Source organism: Grampus griseus, assembly GCF_964374135.1.
Source record: "Grampus griseus genome assembly, chromosome: 1".
NCBI lineage: Eukaryota > Metazoa > Chordata > Mammalia > Artiodactyla > Delphinidae > Grampus > Grampus griseus.
The window spans coordinates 4,325,490-4,344,224 of record NC_139017.1 but is presented as its reverse complement, the minus strand read 5'-3'; the positions used below and the strand labels follow the sequence as shown (position 1 = coordinate 4,344,224).

At 40.8% G+C, this 18,735-nt stretch overlaps 1 protein-coding gene across 3 annotated transcripts in view; it reads left to right on the top strand.

The window, feature by feature from the left end:
- The first annotated feature begins 12,072 nt into the window (after positions 1-12,072).
- NEK7 (NIMA related kinase 7) overlaps positions 12,073-18,735 on the top strand; it is a 150,615-nt gene continuing 143,952 nt past the window's right edge. For 2 of the 3 annotated variants that reach the window (XM_082651210.1, XM_082651208.1), the window contains exon 1: positions 12,113-12,366. The gene's annotated coding sequence lies outside the window, so the exon portion shown is untranslated. Of the gene's footprint in view, positions 12,367-18,735 lie in introns of all 3 variants that reach the window. The other variant, XM_082651209.1, reaches the window with a different exon arrangement.

Genomic DNA, 18,735 nt, shown 5'->3' with positions numbered 1-18,735 from the left:
CGATTGCAAAATACAAACATTACTATTTTAATTCTTTTTATTGAGATATGTATAAGGACTCCACAGACAAAGAGCTCTAAAAATGCTTTTTTTCTGTGAGTATCTCAATTTCATGGGAGAATACCACCCAAACCGATCAGGTTTATACGAACTAGGACATGTGCAAATATAAATCCAGAGAAAGCTATGAAATTGAAAAGAGCTTTCAGACTTACTATAAAATTTAACTAGACATAGGTAAAAAGCCAGCTAAGCTCAAATTTAATGACTAACCTTCACTGTAAATTGGGCATATCTCAAAAAACACGACACTTATTAAATGATTTCAGAAAAATCACATACCACAGTTTTTTCATAGAGTTTTAAAGCAAAAGCAAACTCAGAATAATTATTATTTCTCTTCCAAAATTCTATTCAGCATTCTTGTCAATGAAGGATACTGAAAATTTTTATAATAACTCTTAAAAAACCATGCTTCATTTTGGTTCCTTAAGAAGGAAAACTGAATCTCCTCTATTTTTTTTAAGGCTTCAATAATATTGTAAGACTTCAGATATATCCCTGTTACATTCTAAGATGCCAAATTAGTTGGCTATGGCTGCCGTAATAAAATATCACAGACTGGATGGATTAAACAACAAAAATTTATTTTCTCAGAGCTCTGGAGGCTGGAAGTCCAAGATCAAGATGTCGGCAGGGTGGCAGTGTTGGTTTCCTTGGAGGCCTCTCTCCTTGGTTTGCAGACGGGCTTCCACATGACCTTTTCTCTCTGTACACCCCCCCCCCCCCAGTTGTCTCCCTTTGTGGGTCCACATTTCTTCTTTTTATAAGGACACAAGTCAGATTGGATTAAAGCCCACCGTCACAGCCTTTTTTCTTTAATTGAAGTAGAGTTGATTTACAGTGTTGTGTTAGTTTCAGGTGTACAGCAAAGTGATTCAGTTTTATATATATATATATATATATATATATATATATATATATATATATGTATATTCAGATTCTTTTCCCTTATAGGTTATCACAAAATATTGAGCAGAGTTCCCTATGCCGTACAGTAGGTCCTTGTTGGTTATCTATTTTATATATAGTCATGTGTATATGGTAATCCCAAACTCCTAAAGCATCCATCACCCCTTTCCCCTTTGGTAACCATAAGTTTGTTTTCTCTGTCACAGCCTTATTTCAAATTAATCTCCTCTTTAAAGGCCCTGTCTCTACACTTACAAATTCCTCTTCCTCTTGCCCCTCCTCTTCTTCTCCCTCTCCCCCACCACCTCTTCCTCCTCCCCCCTTCCTTCTCCTTCTCTTTCTTTTTCCTCTCACCCCCCCCTTTTGTTATCTTCTTGACAATTCAATAATTCAAAGCTTAGTTATGGAAGAGTGGAGAAAATAGGAAAGAATGTTTGAACTGTCATTTTTCTGCATTTTTCTCTAAGTCCAAATCTGTTTCATTAAAAGAAATCATAATAAATTTGGGAATCATGCAGAACTTCTAGCAAGGAACTTTGAACTATTTGAGGGTCTGAATTGCTTCAGTGCCCCCTTGGCATGTCTTGGCGGTGGCATAGGCATGAGAGGAAATTTATAATAATTCTTTAGATCACCACTTTAGAATTTTCTGGTATTAAATTTTCATCACTTTGCTCTGGTCCTTGGAGTCTCCCTGTTTAAAATACTAGCATATTTTTCAGTTTAAAAAAAGAAAAAGAAAAAATAAACTAGTACAGCTTTACCAAGAGTGTTTATCCTGTGGGATAAAATTGTTTCTGAAGTTAAAATTCTTCTTCCTGTTTTCCCAGCACATCAGGTGGGGTCTCCCTTAAAGGTGAAGGACAGGGATCGTGCTAGTGAAGGGCGAGTCTGCCTTCCAGTCCTTAGCACAAAAGTCATCCTGCTACTGTCTGAAGCTGTTGCTCAGACAGCTTTCAATTCAACTCAGAACATTTCCTTGAATTATTGATAAATCTGCATCATTTGGGGAAGTAGAAAATGGTAACATGGTGGAATTAATAGTTCATCTCATTCTTTCTTCAGGGATATGGCATTTTTATGTGTTGCACAGAAGAAAGACCTTATAAGTGAAGATTTCATTTTGTAGGAAGTATATTTATGTAAGAGGATACAAAGGATGCTCCGAAGGGAAGTCTTGAATCATTCATCAGTGTATGCCTCACAGTACTTTGTATTTATAGTGAATTTTCAGTAAATATTGGCTGAATAAATAGATGAATTTACCTGGAGATGAAGCAAACTCAGGCATATTAAAATCCATATTGTCAACAGCACTAATTCTCAGCTCTGAGGCTGCAATCAGATAGATACGCCATAAACAGAGATTTCCAAACTTTCTCAGTTCGTGGTGGTGCCCTTAAGTGTATCAGCAGTTTTTTTTCACAAGCCCCTTGACAAACAAACAAAAAAAAAAACCAAAAACCAAATCCCCAAACCCCAAAACCCAACAAAAATCAAACAAACACCACCTGCCGATTCAGGTCACCAAGTAATTAAATCTTAACAATTTAGTATTTATGCCCTAACAACTCAGTAGCCATTTGAAAAAAATTATATGCATAATTTGAAAGAGCAAATAATACTTTTATTTCATTCTTAAATAATCACAATTACTAATAAGATGCACAGCTTCTTAAGCCTCAGAAGCAGATTGGACAACACCCCCCATGTCATTTTTGGTTCTACATTGATTATTTTCATGATATTTGTTTTTTAATCTCAGCAATCTCCCAAAACTCAACTTCACAAAGATATGATGTCATCAAAAGGAATGGAACTCGATGTAATATCCAAACAGTGAACTGCCTCAGGCTAGTAGCTCATAAGAAGTCTGACAAATGTTGAGTGTTGCTGTGATTCCCTCAAATATTTAAAATTTTCCTAAATATTCTCATATGAGTTCACTGTAGTGAACACAGTTTGAGCAAATAAAGTGTTATCAGCAAGAGTCAGATTATTGAAGGTACCAATCATTTTCCTAAAAATAAGACTGTTCTCAGTTATTTTTGTAATAATACCACTTATGTATTGACTTTCCAATACTTTTTTCAATAGTTTTAGGGAAGCAATGCATGTAAGAGCTTAGGATGTGGGACCTGTACATAACTACATTCATTGAACTTGCTGGAGTCACAAGTATTTGGTATTCTCACCTGTTCTGGGCATTTATTATTCTTTCTCAGTTCCTCTATTGGAAATGTGGAGTCTCAGTACCCCTATTTGCTATCACCTAGAAGAATCTGCTTGGTAACTGTATGTTGTTATTTTTTTTTAACTCCTTCCTGCAATTAAGCTACAAAACCACTTGGTGGTGATAGATGCTTTATTCATAACAACCAATTACCAAATATGCTTTTTGAGGTCTAGTCAAAATCATTTTTCCACTATTTTCAGATTTCTAAAATTAAAACAATAAAATAGCAAACACTGAGTTGTAAAGTAAATAATTCTAAATAGAACTTGCAAAGGAATAAGTAGAAAGATTTGGTTTGGTACTTTCTTCACTAATCCTTGTATACAATTTATTTTTAATTTTCATTTTATACTTAGATTTTGGTTAAAATATTTTGTGTTTTTTAAAAACAGAGATTTAATGTTCTGCACCTTTGTATCATAGTTCATTGATTCTAAGACACCACTGAATATGAGAAGCATTCCAACTTCACAGATGTTAAATGTTAAAAACAGAAAAAAGGTGTCTTCGAAACAGTGAAATGCTGTATTTGCAGATTCCAAAAGAGTCTTAGTTCATGGGAGATACTCAGTAAATATGTCTAGGGAAGAAAAGAAGGAAGGAATAAGAAAGAAAGAAGGGAAGGAGGAAAGAAGACTGTGGAGGGGAGGATAAGGAAAGGAGAGAGGAAAGAAAGCAAGAAAAAGGGCAGAAAAGAAAATGACATCCTCTTCCCCAAGAATGGGCATAATTCTGAGGCTTTCTTGGTGGGAAACTTCCAATTTTCCTTTTCACGGATGGAAACTTTATTTATTACATCAATAGTAATTTGATATTGATGAGTTAATAAAAATGAAGCCACTGAGTTGTAATCCCAGGCCCATGAGCTTCTGCATTCCTTTCTTCCCACGTGGAAGGAAGAAAAACCAGACATAGCTGCCTTTGGACCTTCATGCAGGGGCTAAGCCTTATTGCCTCCTTTCTGTCTGGATCTCACTTTGTGTCACCTCCTCAGAGAAGCACTCCTGGACTGCCTATGCCAATGGGATTCCCTCTCAGAACTTCTTATCCTTGGTTCCCTCCAGACTGTCTCCTCATCCCCACAAGGGCTCATTAACTAAGCTTAAAGTGTAACTCATTTCCAAAACCAGGTATACTTTAACAGTGATTTCAAAGATCAGAAACCATTTAGAAACCAAAGGAATGCAAGCCTACATATTAATTACAAGATTTAGATTGAAAAAAAAACAAACCACAGTAACATGCACTAACACTGAATAATCTTAAACCTACAAAACTAACAATTTATAGTTAATCCGTGATGATAAAGGAGGACCAAACTCTGTACCAAGGGCAATGAGAGTGAAGGAAGGATAAGCTGGACTTACTTCCATGTATTTCTGGAGCTGGATTGCTAATTGGCTTGTGTGTGAGCTTCTGTGATATAGTAAGCTAACAGGTAAGCTTATGTGAACCTAGCCCATCTTCCTGCTTTTGGACAGGCCAGAAAGATGAGCTAAATTCCATTTTTTAATTTCAGTAGAGAAGGATATTTGAGAGCCTACTTTGCAAGTTTACAGACTCTTTTTTTTTTTTTTTTTTAATTTATTTGGCTGTGCCGGGTCTTAGTTGCAGCATGTGGGATCTAGTTCCCTGACCAGGGATTGAACCCGGGCCTCCTGCATTGTGAGTGCGGAGTCTTAGCCACTGGACCACCAGGGAAGTCCCAAGTTTACGGACTCTTTTCTTGCAGTTAATTTTAGGCCATATCTTTTGTAAGTTTCTCATGTTTTACTTTAAGGCAGGTTATTACTCTGCTTTACTAGTAAAGGAGAATAGCAAGCCTGTTAGTGCATGAGGGTCATCCTCCTTTTGCTACCCTGAGATGTGATGCCTGGAAAACCTCCATGTGCTTTGTTACAGTTGGTACCTCTGTTCCCCACCTCAGCCCCACCACCTTTTCTTTGCCTCACGTCACACTCCAGCATCCCAGGTAGAACCCCAGGGGCAAAACACAGATGAAGTTCCATCCCAAAGCTGCACTGGTCCCAGAACTGGTCCATGAGCTGCTGCCCCATCAAAGGTGTGAAGATCTCCTAACACAGCAGCTGATTTATCTCAGTATATGTTAAGAAACAGAGGAGGGTATTGGTTTTGATTTTTGTACAGTTTTGTACACACATAAATTTAAAGAATCATGAAACAGGAAAATATATAGATTATCCATAAAAAGAATTAAAATAGTAGATTCTGAAAGTCATAAAAGTAGATTCTAGCTTTCAGGGGCTAAAAAATCAGCAGCAAAGATTCAGATGATATGATTGTTCTGACTGAATATAATCTCTCTACATATTTAGACTTCAAGATAGTGTAATTGTCCATAAACTCACTAGCTAGGTATTAGGAATAAAGGCTTGGTAATGTAGTAATTACAGAAATGTATATTAAAAATTTTACATAGGAAATTAAAACTAACCAATCATTGACATGACACGACTAATTTTCATGTTTTGTTCCAATCATTTCTAGTTTATATTCTGACAGTTCTACAAACTTCCTATTGTAAAACTGTAAAACATACCTAACTATTTAGATTGGAGTTACAAGATATAGGCCTGATGGAAGTATTAATTTTATGTAATTTAGAACATGAAGAAGTAATATTTTTATTATTTACTTGTCTTCAGAAAATGATTGTCTTTACCTTTCAATATGAGCAAGGAAAAGACAAATAAAAACAAAACAGAATTTTTAAAGTTGCATACTTTGGTTGCCCAAACTATACATTATGTGTGTGTATATTTATATATTCTTAAATAATTTTTAAAAGTTACTTACATATATATATATGAGCAACTTTAAAAGTAATTTATATTTTAAAAATAATAATAATATAAGTAGATATTTATATAAATAATTTAAAAGTTCTGAAGATTAAATAAACCTATTAGTAATACAGCAATAAATAACACTAATGGGCAAATGTAACAAAATTGTCCATTTAGGACTGTTTGCGGTTTCCATGGGTGACAGTCTACTGTTTGTCTTCTACTCTTTCAAAGAAGGAATTATCCCATAAATCTATGGATAAATATTCGTTTGCCTTACCCAGTACTTGAATGGTTTATGAATTTAAAGGTTCTTGCCCTGAATTTTAAGGATCGGAAGTTCACCAAGTTTTTAAGCACATTTCTCATTTTTGCCCCCAATTTTCAAGCTTTGGAAATGACTGTTTTGTTCTAGGAAGTGTTTTCCCAGGCGCCTCTTACTCTACATAATGCTAACTTTTCCATAGGAAAGCTGATATGACAGAGTGATTAAAGAAATAAGATGTCTGTATACATGTACCACATCTTGAATGAAATTGTGCCATTTGCAGAGATGTGGATGGACCTAGAGATTGTAATACAGAGTGAAGTAAGTCAGAAAGAGAAAAACAAATATCGTATACTATCACTTATATGAGGAATCTAGAAAAATGATACAGATGAACTTATTTGCAAAGCAGATATAGAGACACAGACATAGAGATCACACTTATGGTAACCAAGGGGGGAAGGGAGGGTGGGATGAACTGGGAGATTGGGATTGACATATACACACTACTAGGCATAAAAGAGATGACTAATGAGAACTTACTGTATAGCACAGGGAACTCTACTCGATGCTCTGTGATGACCTAAATGGGAAGGAAATCCAAAAAAGAGGGGATATATGTATACATATAGCTGATTCACTTTGCTGTACAGCAGAAACTAACACAACATTGGAAAGCAACTATACTCCAGTAAAAATTAATTATAAAAAAGAAGAAATAAAGTGTCTCCATAATTTGAATTTTACCTGATGGTGAATTCAATGGCAGAATTATGGAGGGTGTTGAGGGTGTTTATGATTATCTAGGCTTATTGTCATAAAGACAGTGAGAGCCTGCTTTCGGTATATCTTTGAGTTTGACAGGGCATGAGTCCAAATCTGGCTTTACTCACATCCTGTATTTCCAAGTAGATTGAACATTAACTGTGCAGTTGAACTGCTGAAGAAATCATTACTGAGGTATTTTTAAATGCACTTCCACCCTTAAGTAGAACAGCTGAAAACAGAAGATCGAAGAGATGCGTATTTTAAGCAATAAAGGCTCAAGTGTGAGCAAAGAGGGTTAGAAAGAGGAAAACAACATTGGATGCAACTTTTCACTTCTTGTATTGACTTTGTTAGTGATGCCCTTTTGGATCTGTAGTCTAAGGGCAGCCTCTCAATTTATCTATGTGAAATATTAAAATCAAGAAGAAAAACATTATTTTCCATTTTCTTTCCTTCGTAGGAAATAGACAACTGTTTCAACTGCTCAGACCTGAACGAATTTGGTGCATCCCAAGGCAGAAGTGAGAGCACAGAAGTGGTAGAGGGTGATAGAAATTAGACAGGACTCTGAGATATTCCCATTCAACTTTGTGAGATCACAGAGCATTTGTAGCATCCCCCTTTCAGGGTAGACACATGCACACAAAATTTTCCAGAGAAACCTGCACTCTTTAGATTTATCTTTAACCGGGCTTTCTGTTAGCATAGATCAGAGAAATTGCCACCAAGGTGGAGGAAAGGGCACCCTGGGAAATGGCCTCAGTTTGGTCCCACATCAAGGATGGGATGTACCAGTGTGAAAAGGAAAATCATTCCTGAGTATATTTCCTTCATTGCTTTGACTCTTTGCCTACTGCATATTGGCCCTCTGGCTTTTGTAGTAAGAGTCAAAAAGTAGAGATTCAGTTGAATCCTGTTGACCAGAGGAAATCATGATATAAACATAAACGGCCAGTTGTGCTGTTTCTTTCTTGTTTTGCAACCAATATAAAATATTAGGGACTTCCCTGGTGGTGCAGTGGTTAAGAATCCGCCTGCCAATGCAGGGGACACGGGTTCGAGCCCTGTTCCGGGAAGATCCCACATGCCGTGGAGCAACTAAGCCCGCGAGCCACAACTACTGAGCCCTCGTGCCACAACTACTGAAGCCCGCGTGCCTAGAGCCCGTGCTCCGCAATGGGAGAGGCCACTGCAGTGAGAAGCCCGTGCACTGCAACGAAGAGTAGGCCCCGCTCGCTGCAACTAGAGAAAGCCCACGGGCAGCAATGAAGACCCAATGCAGCCAAAAATAAATAAATAAATAAAAGAAAAACATTTAAAAAAATAAAATAAAATATTACATTTCCCTATGTTAAATATATATATATATCTAACACATATGTGTGTACACACACACACACACACACACACACACACACATATATATATACAGTGTTGATTCCTCAGTTTTAAAACTACTACAAAAATAGCTGGGAAAAAGCTGCCGTCAGTATGCTGCTAAAATAAACCATGAACTGTCTTCTCAAAGTACAGAACTAGATAGATGGGACATAGCAGAGTTGTCTTTCTGTGATTTTGAATTCTAGGTGTTTGATGGCAGGATAACATTAAGGCACATTTTATTGCTTTAAAGGGAAGTTCATCTGCATGATCCGTTAATAATCACATGCAAGAGGCCAGGAAAGTGAAAAAGTAGCTTTCAAATATTTTTCGTGAGTGTTTTTACAGCACGGTAGAGATTTATTTTCTGCCACTGTACAGTGACCAGAGCCAGGCCCCGAGGAAAGTGATCTCCCTGGGGTTCTCTGCGGTGTGCACTTTGACCTCTTCCTCTTGGCCCAGGTTAGTCCAGACATTTCAACAGCTTGACTAAGCCTCATCACCGGTCAGCTGCCAAGTTCAGCGGCTGCCAGGATCACTAGCTGCTTTTTCAGTACACCTGTTGCCAGCACTGTGTATGAGTCAAGAAGGCTAGACCTTTCTGGTCTATCCCACTGGCTAGGATCTCTTTCAAAGGAGAATTATTTTTAATATGACTTCATCATTCTTCATCAGGAAAACATTTTTTTTTAGCAAGCTTCTCTCCTTACGGAGAAGTTGCATTGACCCTGAATTGCTATGGTACATCAGGTCTGGGTTAACCTACAGATAAAAAATGGTTTTGATAATCAGTACTACCTCTACTTTGTATTTTTCATTGTGTGGGCCGGCAAAGCTACATGAATAACAAAACATGTAGACAGGGTGTAAACTGAAAGCGTTTTTTTTTTTTTACATCTTTACTGGAGTATAATTGCTTCACAATGGTGTGTTAGTTTCTGCTTTATAACGAAGTGAATCAGTTATACATATACATATGTTCCCATATCTCTTCCCTCTTGTGTCTCCCTCCCTCCCACCCTCCTTATCCCACCCCTCCAGGCGGTCACAAAGCACCGAGCTGATCTCCCTGTGCTATGCGGCTGCTTCCCACTAGCTATCTACCTTACGTTTGGTAGTGTATATATGTCCATGCCTCTCTCTCGCTTTGTCACAGCTTACCCTTCCCCCTCCCCATATCCTCAAGTCCATTCTCTAGTAGGTCTGTGTCTTTATTCCTGTCTTACCCCTAGGTTCTTCATGACATTTTTTTTCTTAAATTCCATATATATGTGTTAGCATTAACTTCACCGTAAATGGTACTTGATTATGACACTTAAAACCTTTCATATATAATAACACATATATATGAAAGGTTTTAAGTGTCATAATCAAGTACCATTTACGGTGAAGTTAATCTGATAGTTAATGGTAAGTATTGCATGGTAATTAGGTATAAACACTAAGTAGCACGTATAAAGGACTGTAATTAGTGCATTTCAGGGAGCCAGGCAAGCATTTTTGAAGCAAGCTTGGTGGGGAGATGAATAGAAAAGCAGTTAAACCTGGACTCTGCTCTAATGATCCCTCGGACCAGAGGAGCCTCTTTGGCCAGAACTCTCTGCTTTTCCATGAGCATTTGCTCTAGGCCAGGGGCCCAGGGCAAGGGGACAACCTCCCCTATCAGCACAGAGGTGATGAAAAGTCATAGATAGAAAGTGCATTGGATTTGGAGAGTCTTCACAACTTCTGAAACACTGTACACTATCTAGCTGTAGCTTTGTAGTCTTTTAAGGTGAAGAAACAGGACACATAGGGATGTTTTCAACACTCTGGGCATCATTTAGCCATGATAGGATACTTCTAGGGCTTCATGAGCTCTGTCTTGATCCATTTCCCTATCAGTCACTGTTCATGAGGGATAAGTGTTTTCCTCATACCAGTGAAATGTCTGGTCCGTATCCGAATGTGTAGTTCATTTAATTAAGCGTGTTTTATTGATTATCTATCTACCTATCGACCCATGTACATTTCTAAAAGGTGGTACAAAAGATAGTTTTTAGAAACCTTAACCAGGGTGAAATGTCTTAATCCTGGGAATATCTGGTTATTTTCCCTGCTGGGTGTGCCTGTGTATAACTCAAGTGACACTGTCCTTACTTGACTGATTTTGATTTGGTGGGACTCGACAGAGCAACCTGGTTCAAATGCCAAATCATTGGCTTCATTCTTGCCCACTTTCCTACCCCAAGTTCAGTTCATTGTTAAATCTTGTTGGCTGTATCTTAATATATCTGGGAAATATATATATCCCAGAAATATATCTGGGATCTGACCATGCTTATCACCTCCACTGTTAGCACGACAATTTAAGTCATCAATATCTTTTACCTGATTGTTATACTAGTCTTTTAACTGTTTGACTAGTTTCTGCCCTGGAATCTGTTCTCCACAGCAGAGCTATTCTCTGCAAACCAAAGTCGATTTGGTCACCCTTCAATGGCTCTCCATTCATACCCTGCTTTATTTTTTAATGAATCACCATTTGACATAGTATGCATTTATTGGCTTATTACATTATTATTACCTTTTCTACAATATAAGGTCCATGAGAGCAGGGACTTTGTGTCTTGGTAAGGGTTTATCTTTATTCCTTAGAACAGTGTCTAGCAGGTTTATTAACACTTTATTAACCACTGAAGTCAACATCTACTATTGAGATTTTGAATTATTTTCGTTCTAAAAGTAAACTTTCAAAATCTTAATTCCATGGCTTTAACATTTTAAGCATTTGAGCTATAATCTACTCATTCTTAGCTCGAATCCCTTTGGTTGGGAAGCCAAACTAGTGAACGGACCTAGGAGTAATAGCAACTGCTTAATGAGCACTTCTATGCCAGGCTCTTGCGCTTCAGCATTTTTGCTGTATCTCATTTAATTCTAGCCTAGTTCTAGAGACAGGTATTATTACTATTCTCCTTTTACATTTAAAGAGACTGAGACTTGGGAGAGATGAAATAACATAATACTCAGAGTTAATAACCCCTGAGCTGAGATTACAATCAAGGTGTGGTTGACTCTATACTGCCTTCTAGCCGTGTCCTCCGGTAACGCGTGTCAGGTTATTGAAGTAGCGAAGCGGCTTAATTCAAAGCATTCCTTCTGCAGTTCCATGTGCTAGGGTTCTGGGATATAACAAATGTCCCTCCATCCCCCAAAGACTCTTAGGGACCAAACCAGGTAGTTCCGCTTTCAGGAATGTCCTAAAAGCCACTGTCCTCTAAGCTGGGTCTCTTACTTTAATGTAAGTTTCTCAAGCGCAGAGGCAGTTACATCACCTAGGAAAAGACGATGGGATCAAAACGCTATGATCCAGAAGAAGAAAGCGTTGTCACCAATTTGGCTGACCGCTTGCAAATAGGGCACTTAAACATAAAGTTCTCAAAAAGCAGCCGACCCCCGGCTTGGAGGGAAGTTGGCGGAAAGAGGGGAATAGGTTTCGGCCTGACCACAGGACGGCTTCTCCAGACCCGCCCGGGCTCCAGCGCGTAAGTCGAGGGGTCCCTCCGCGGAGGCCAGCGGATGCATCGTGCGGCCAGAGCAGGGCTCGGGGGCGGGGCTCGGCGTGGGGGCGGTGCCGACGCCCGCTCCGCCCCCTCCTCGGGGATGCCGGGATGTTTACACTCCTGACAGCAGCAGCCGCTGGAGGAGGAGCGGGAGTCTTGGGAGGATGGGCCACCGCTAAGCTCGCGCTCCGGACGCGCCTCGCCGTGCACAGGGTGGGTCTCCGTGCCTGCAGCGTCCGCGGGGGCGGCGCGGCGGGAGGTGGCCAGCGCTCCGGGCCTAGCAGCCACAGCCCCTGGCCCAGCGGGCCTGTGCGCGGCACCGCCTGGCCGAGCCGCCCGCCCGCCCCGGGTCCCTCGCCGGCCGGAGAACGGAGAGCTCCCCGCTTCTTGGTGAGTCGCCACCGGGGTCTCTGGCGCGTGGGCCGGGGCCCCGCCGGCTGGGGCCGCCTGCGGGAGCCAGGCGGGAGGGGAGGTAGGTCCGGCTCGCGCGCGGCAGCCTCGGGACCCCGCCAGGGGGAGAGGAGGCTGTGCGGGGCGCGCGGACGAGCGGGCGGGGGCTTTGGTCCGGTCGTGGGCGGTGGCGAGAGCCTCGTGCCCCGTGCGGCTCGGGCGTCCGAGGCCGCCGCCGTAACTAAGAAACTCCGCGGCCACGGCTGCGGCGCAACAGGTCTCGGTTCGGGGACCCGAGGAACTTGGCGAAGTTCCGCCTCCCGCCGCACGCTCATTGGCGGCGGCGGTTATTTATTCCACGTGGATTGGTTGGGTTCAGCTGTCAGCCGTCAGCCTCAGCCGGACTGGGCAGAGCGAACTTCTGAGGAGAGGTGGGTGGTGGGAGCCTTGCAGACCGGCCTTGAGAAGTGCGGGGAGGGTTACCGGTCTGTTGGAGAAGGAGCTTTCCTGGGACTCTGTCAGAACTAGGAAGCGTCAGGGAGAGGGATTGCAAGGCAGTAGCGAACATTGGTGGTGATAGTGGCAATGGAAAAGAAATAAAGACATTGAACACTGAGGCCCAAGCCAGAGAGGCGAAGGGGAGCGCAGAGAAGGAGAAAAGTAAGACCACATTGCCCCAGGACAGGGTCAGGAATCGAACACAACCTAGAGGAAGGATCCTACAGTGAGATTTAAGAATCCCTGTTACCTCTTTCCTATATACTGTAGGCCTTGGGAGATGATGTTTCAAACAGGTGAATCTTGTTCTTGCACAGCTGTAGGTCTTGTTAGGGATAGATACTAAGAATAGACTTATTTTACAGTAAGATATGTTTCCAACCTTGAGCATTGTTGGTGATGGAATTGAAAGTCAGAAACATTGCAGAAGTGGAATGATTTTTCCCCTCCTTTGAGGCTACTGATCTTAAGGATGCAGTTGAAACGATCAGATGCCCATGGTTTGTAGAGCATTGTGTACCCGTTATAATTAGAACCACTGTTTCTAATTCCTTCTCCAAGGAATTTGCAGTTTCAAGGAGTATGCACACTCCCAGCAGGCTACAGCAGAGTGTCTCGCCAGGTTGCATTACAGAATAAAGTACAGAATGTGTGTGTGAGACCCATCTGTTCTGTTTAGGAGCTTGAGCTGCTCCGGGTGTGGCCGGAGAATAGCATAGTACTTTCACTCAAAAAGTTTATGGTACGTTTGGGACTATCAGACAAACACTGAAAGGGTGAATAGTTAGACAAGAGATACAATTAACTCTGTAATGCTTTGTGGCAACTCTTGCTGAATTGATGCCGAGTATTCTTGGCTGTAACGCTTGATGAAGGCCAGTGCCCCCAAAACGGTCAACATAAAGCGTAAGCAACTTCATTTCCAGACGAAGGGATCCCTCGCTACCGTCGAGGAGATCCAGTCCACAGGTTGCTTCACTCCTAAAACCGCAGCATCCTCAGCTTGGCCCTGGACTAGGTGGGAGCTTGCTGGGGTGGGGAAGAGATGTTGGAACTTTGAAAAACTTTGCGTCTCGGAGGCGTCAAAGGGGTAGAAACTATGGGGACGGCGAGAGGAGGGCGGCGAAACTAAAAGGCTAAGGCACCCCTAGTGGAAGCTGGTTGCTTTCCCGGGGTCTGGGGCAGCCCGGGACCTTGCAAGACGCGCGGTCCTGAGATTCGGCTCTCGAGCAGGAGGCCCCGCCCCCTTCAGACTGACGGCCTCCACAGCCAATGCGCGGTGAGGACGGCGCTGCTCCCGCTGGAGGGCGGGCACTTCCCCCGGCCCCGGGGGCTCAAGGGAGGGGGGCGGCGTGTGGGATAAACGGGCAAGATAAGGGGAGGTTGTGAGGTAAACATGCAAAACGAGGAGGGGGGGCTTGTGAGAGAAACGCATAAAACGAGGAGGGGGCTTGTGAGAGAAACACGTAAAACGAGGAGGGGGCTTGTGAGATGGGGGGCGTGTGGGGTAAACGGGCAGTGTAAGGGGAGGTTGTGAGAGAAACAGGCGTAAAATGAGGAGGGCGCAGCGGCAGGTTCCTAGGACCCCGTGGTGCTCGTCTCCTTTCAAGGTTCAGCCGCGCTTTGGACCCACCGGTTGGTGTGACTAATGGAGGGGAGGAGGGGCTCTCACAAGACCCCTCCTCATTTTACGCGTTTCTCTCACGAGCCCCTCCTCGTTTTTTGAAATTATCTGAAAATGAAAACCAAGAAATGTCAGAATCCCAATCCTTAAGCGTTTTTACAATTACTTGGGACTCTTTCCACAGTTAAAAAAATTTTTTTTTCACCTAAAAAAGTAAAGACCGTCCCTGGAGTGCAGACTCATTTCCTAGTTTGCACTGCTGTGCTGCTCGGGGTCGTTGACTCGGGTCACACCTGCAGCGCCCTCCACGCCCTTTCCAACTCACACATTGTCCTGGCTGGACAATTTCAAGAGCGCTTTTCCAGCCCCTAAAGCAGCACTTACGCCAAGAATGAGGAAAGCACGCCTGGTATGATGGCCGCGTACTGGTGGGGAGGGGAGGTTTGAGGCCTCGGGTGTTAACCTACCCGAATAGTAAAACTCAGTTTTGTAGTCTCCACATGACCAGAACGCGGGTATAGTTTGTGCGCAGGAGTATCTGATCTCGTACTCCCCTCCCTTCATCTTTCTGGTGGTTGCAGTTGGCAGTGTGAGGCTCTGGTTTATTGCAAACATTTAAGTATTTTCTTCCCGACTCTTGTGCATTTACTGAAATGTAGATTTCTTTTTTTTTTTTTAACTTAAATATGTAGTCAGAGAAATCATTAGAGAGTTTTATAACCAAAAACTGTTTTCATTGGAAGTGCCTGATGTTTTAAAATGTATCTTTCCGGTATTACTAGTGTAGCCACTGTTCAGGGCATCTGGAGAGGAGAGAATAACGATTACTTAATGCAGTTTTGGAAAAGAAGTTGCTTAATTAGGTAATAGGTCCCCAAAATTCCTTTCAGGTTTTGATTTTTTTTTAAAACAGGCTTTGGTGTTTAAAAAATGTGCAGGGCAGCTGCATAAAGCAATACACTGTCCACATTCCTGGTTTCATTCAAATTAATATATTTGTCCCTTCAAATATTTGCTCAAGAGTTATGTGGGTAGGTGTTTTAGTACATCATTCATAAAACGTGGCAGCAAACTTAGCATAATAATAAGGGTGTTTTGGAAATGACATGTGTGATTAATGTTTGCTCTGAATTGCCTTACCAGCAATTATTTTATCAGCATTTCTATAAATATATAACAAGATGTTTTAAGAAGCATTTCTTCATACTTTCGAATGTTTCAATTCATTTCTTCCTCCCTTCAATTTTATAGGGAATTTATATAATTGTAATCAAATATATTTATTTGCAGGATATAACGGCAATTGAGAAATTTTGAACTTATACATAGAACTAATGTAGAACCATTCATTCTTAGAGCTATAAAACCTCTAAACTGCTGATTCCTCTTTTGGTGATTAATAGTTTGATTATCCCTGTGTATTATACATCTTTACAGAATAAGGAAAACACTTAGAGAATATATTTCATGGTTTTTAGTGAGCAGTGGAAATGAGAAGGACAGATAGATGGTCTTGAAGCATTCCTTAATTTTTTTGAGCAGGATAACTTCTTTTTTTTAACTTTTGTTAAAATAACAGCTGTCATACTATGTATATAACGAGCCGATACAATGAGCTGTTTGCTAATAGCTATCCAAAGTGTTAATCGGAATAGTGTGTAACTGAATGGAAGTTATTTAATTGGTCTATCAAATTTTAGAAATTTATATGTTTTCTGTTACTTAATGGAAATAGACCTTTCTGTAAATCTTGCCATTGGTCTTCTATTGATAATCAGTGTAAGTCATTAAAGGCAGTTTTTTCATACCAGGTTGCTTTTGTAGAGAACAGGGGTTCGCAGACTTTGTCTCTAAAGGATGAAAGAGTAAATATTTCTGGCCTTGTGAGTCGTATGGTCTCTGTGACAGCTACTGCCACTGTAGCCGTGGACATACCTGAACAGGTGGGTGTGGCTGTGTTCCAGTAAAACTTTGTTTATACAATCAGGCTGGAGGCCCAGTTCTGCCCTAGAAGGTAATACCAAGGGTCTAAACCTGATTCTAGGATGGATGTTTGGGCTGACAGGGATTTTCCACAGCACTGTGTTCGCCTTTTCTGGTCCTTTGATCCCTTATGACGTTCTCTTGATCTTCCCCAGTCCTCTCAGAATAACGCCCAGTTATTCATTGCCAAATTTTGTGTTTAGTCTCAGAGCCCTCATAAATATATCAGCCTCTTTCAGATTTATTCACCTGTTCAGGGATTTCTGTCATTCTTTGCCTCGGGGCAGGGGGGGATCCCACACCCATCCAGTGATGTTGAATGGATTTGCGCTCTCTCCGCTTCCTTCTTGTTGCTAAGCCAAGATGGACTCTGATGTCAGACATTTTTCTTTGCTTGATTGACTGATAGCCCTAGAAGGAATGTGCTTTGCTGTGTTTCTTTAACTAGTAGTTTTTGTTCTAAGTCGACTGGAGTGACTGCTTTTTCTGCTGTTAGAGAAAATTTCTGGCATGAGCAAGAGGGTGCACAGATTTTTTTTTTCTTGTTAGAAAAATTGACTAAGCCTTTTTTTCTTTTTTTTGGCATTCTAATTTAATCATTTTATTAAGCTTTTTATTTATTTATTTATTGATAAGTCTTTTATAAAAGACTGTTTTTCCAGTTAAAAAAAAAAAAATTCTAAAAAGGGCCTGCATTTGTAAGGAGAGGCTATAGTCACGGGCGTTTGTGGCCTGGGAGTACTTGCGGGGTACCTGACTCTGCTTTCAGTAGAGTTAGCTGTGGCTGACCTGGTTGCAGCTGCTGAGAAGCGGTTGAATGGAATGGAAAAGGCAACAGTTTTGAGCTCACACAGAAGGATTTCCCAGTCCTAGCCAGGAGTGGGTTCTGGGTGGGCCGAAATATTGACCCCTCGGGGCGGGGCCTGGGGCTTCAGAGCTTCCCGGCTAGTTGCCAGCAGCTGCTACCAGCCTCTTCTCTTTGTGTGACCTTGCTGCACAAATATCATTTTCTGTGTTTACCATGATGTGAAAAAGACTAAGGCCAAGGCTTCGCTCCTACTCTCTGACCTTGCTTGAGTTACTTGATTTGTTCAGACCGTAGTTTTCTCAGCTCAGGTCACATTGCTTTGAGGAGTAAATGACAACATCTTTGTAGAAGGAGGGTAGTAGGCTCAGTGAGTGTTAGTTTCATTTCACCTCTTTCTCTATTCTTAGGACATTTTGTGGTGGGAAAAACACGTCTTCTCAGTTTCTTCTGATGGCAGGCCCTGCTGCCCAGCTTTATCTGAAGAGGCTCCTACCCAGCTCTGCTGCCATTTCTACTTTCTCCGCCTTAATTATTCTTCCCTTTTGCCCTGTGATTTCCATATTTATAATTTAATTGTTCCCAGCATGAGTTAATGTTTTTACTAAACTTTGTGGGGAGAGGGCAGTAATCCTTAGTTCCTCAGGTAGAAAAAGCCACAAGAGCCTTGGGGGTTATAGTTTGGACAACAAAAAAAGTGAGAGTTGCAGAAAGATACTTAAATACTGATTCAAAAATGGAAAAAAATTAAAATATTCTTTCTAGTGTGCTTCCAATTCTGTTTTTTTTTATTGTTAAGATATTTTTCTCATATTCTGCTACTTAACTGGCAAATTACTCTAATTTTTTTGTGGTCGTAACCATAGCAAAGCCACATATCCTCTATATATTATGATTGGAAAAATGGAACAGTTAGACATGTTTATGAAAAATTGTTATACCTCTAAAATGTAAGGAGTTGCCAATCTTCCATTGCCTTTTATATCTGTTGAACCCTATAGTAAAATAATGGGATATGTTTGCATACTGTCATAAAGATACCCAGAACTGGACAATAGGTAATTTATTTCAGGCAAATAGCTTGTTCTTATTTCAAATAGTTTACTTCTAAGCATGGTTTGTTATTTAACAAGTACAGGTAAATTGAAAGACATTATACAAGAAGAATGTTTATTGATGGATTGATTTTATAGGAATAAATTGATATTTATTCTCAATTTTTTATGGTAACCTACAAATTCACTTCTTTTGTGTGTGTGTGTGTGTGTGTGTGTGTGTGTGTGTTTAACAGTCTTTGGTATTTAGACACATTTAGAATAACATAGTAGCAGGTGAGGTATTCAGTGAAAAATGGCATTTTTTTAACATTTTAATATATACCTAAAATAAAGTTTTAATGAAGTTTCTACATTTGATAAATATTTTGGTTGTTGAATGGCATATTGTTTTCAACTTCACT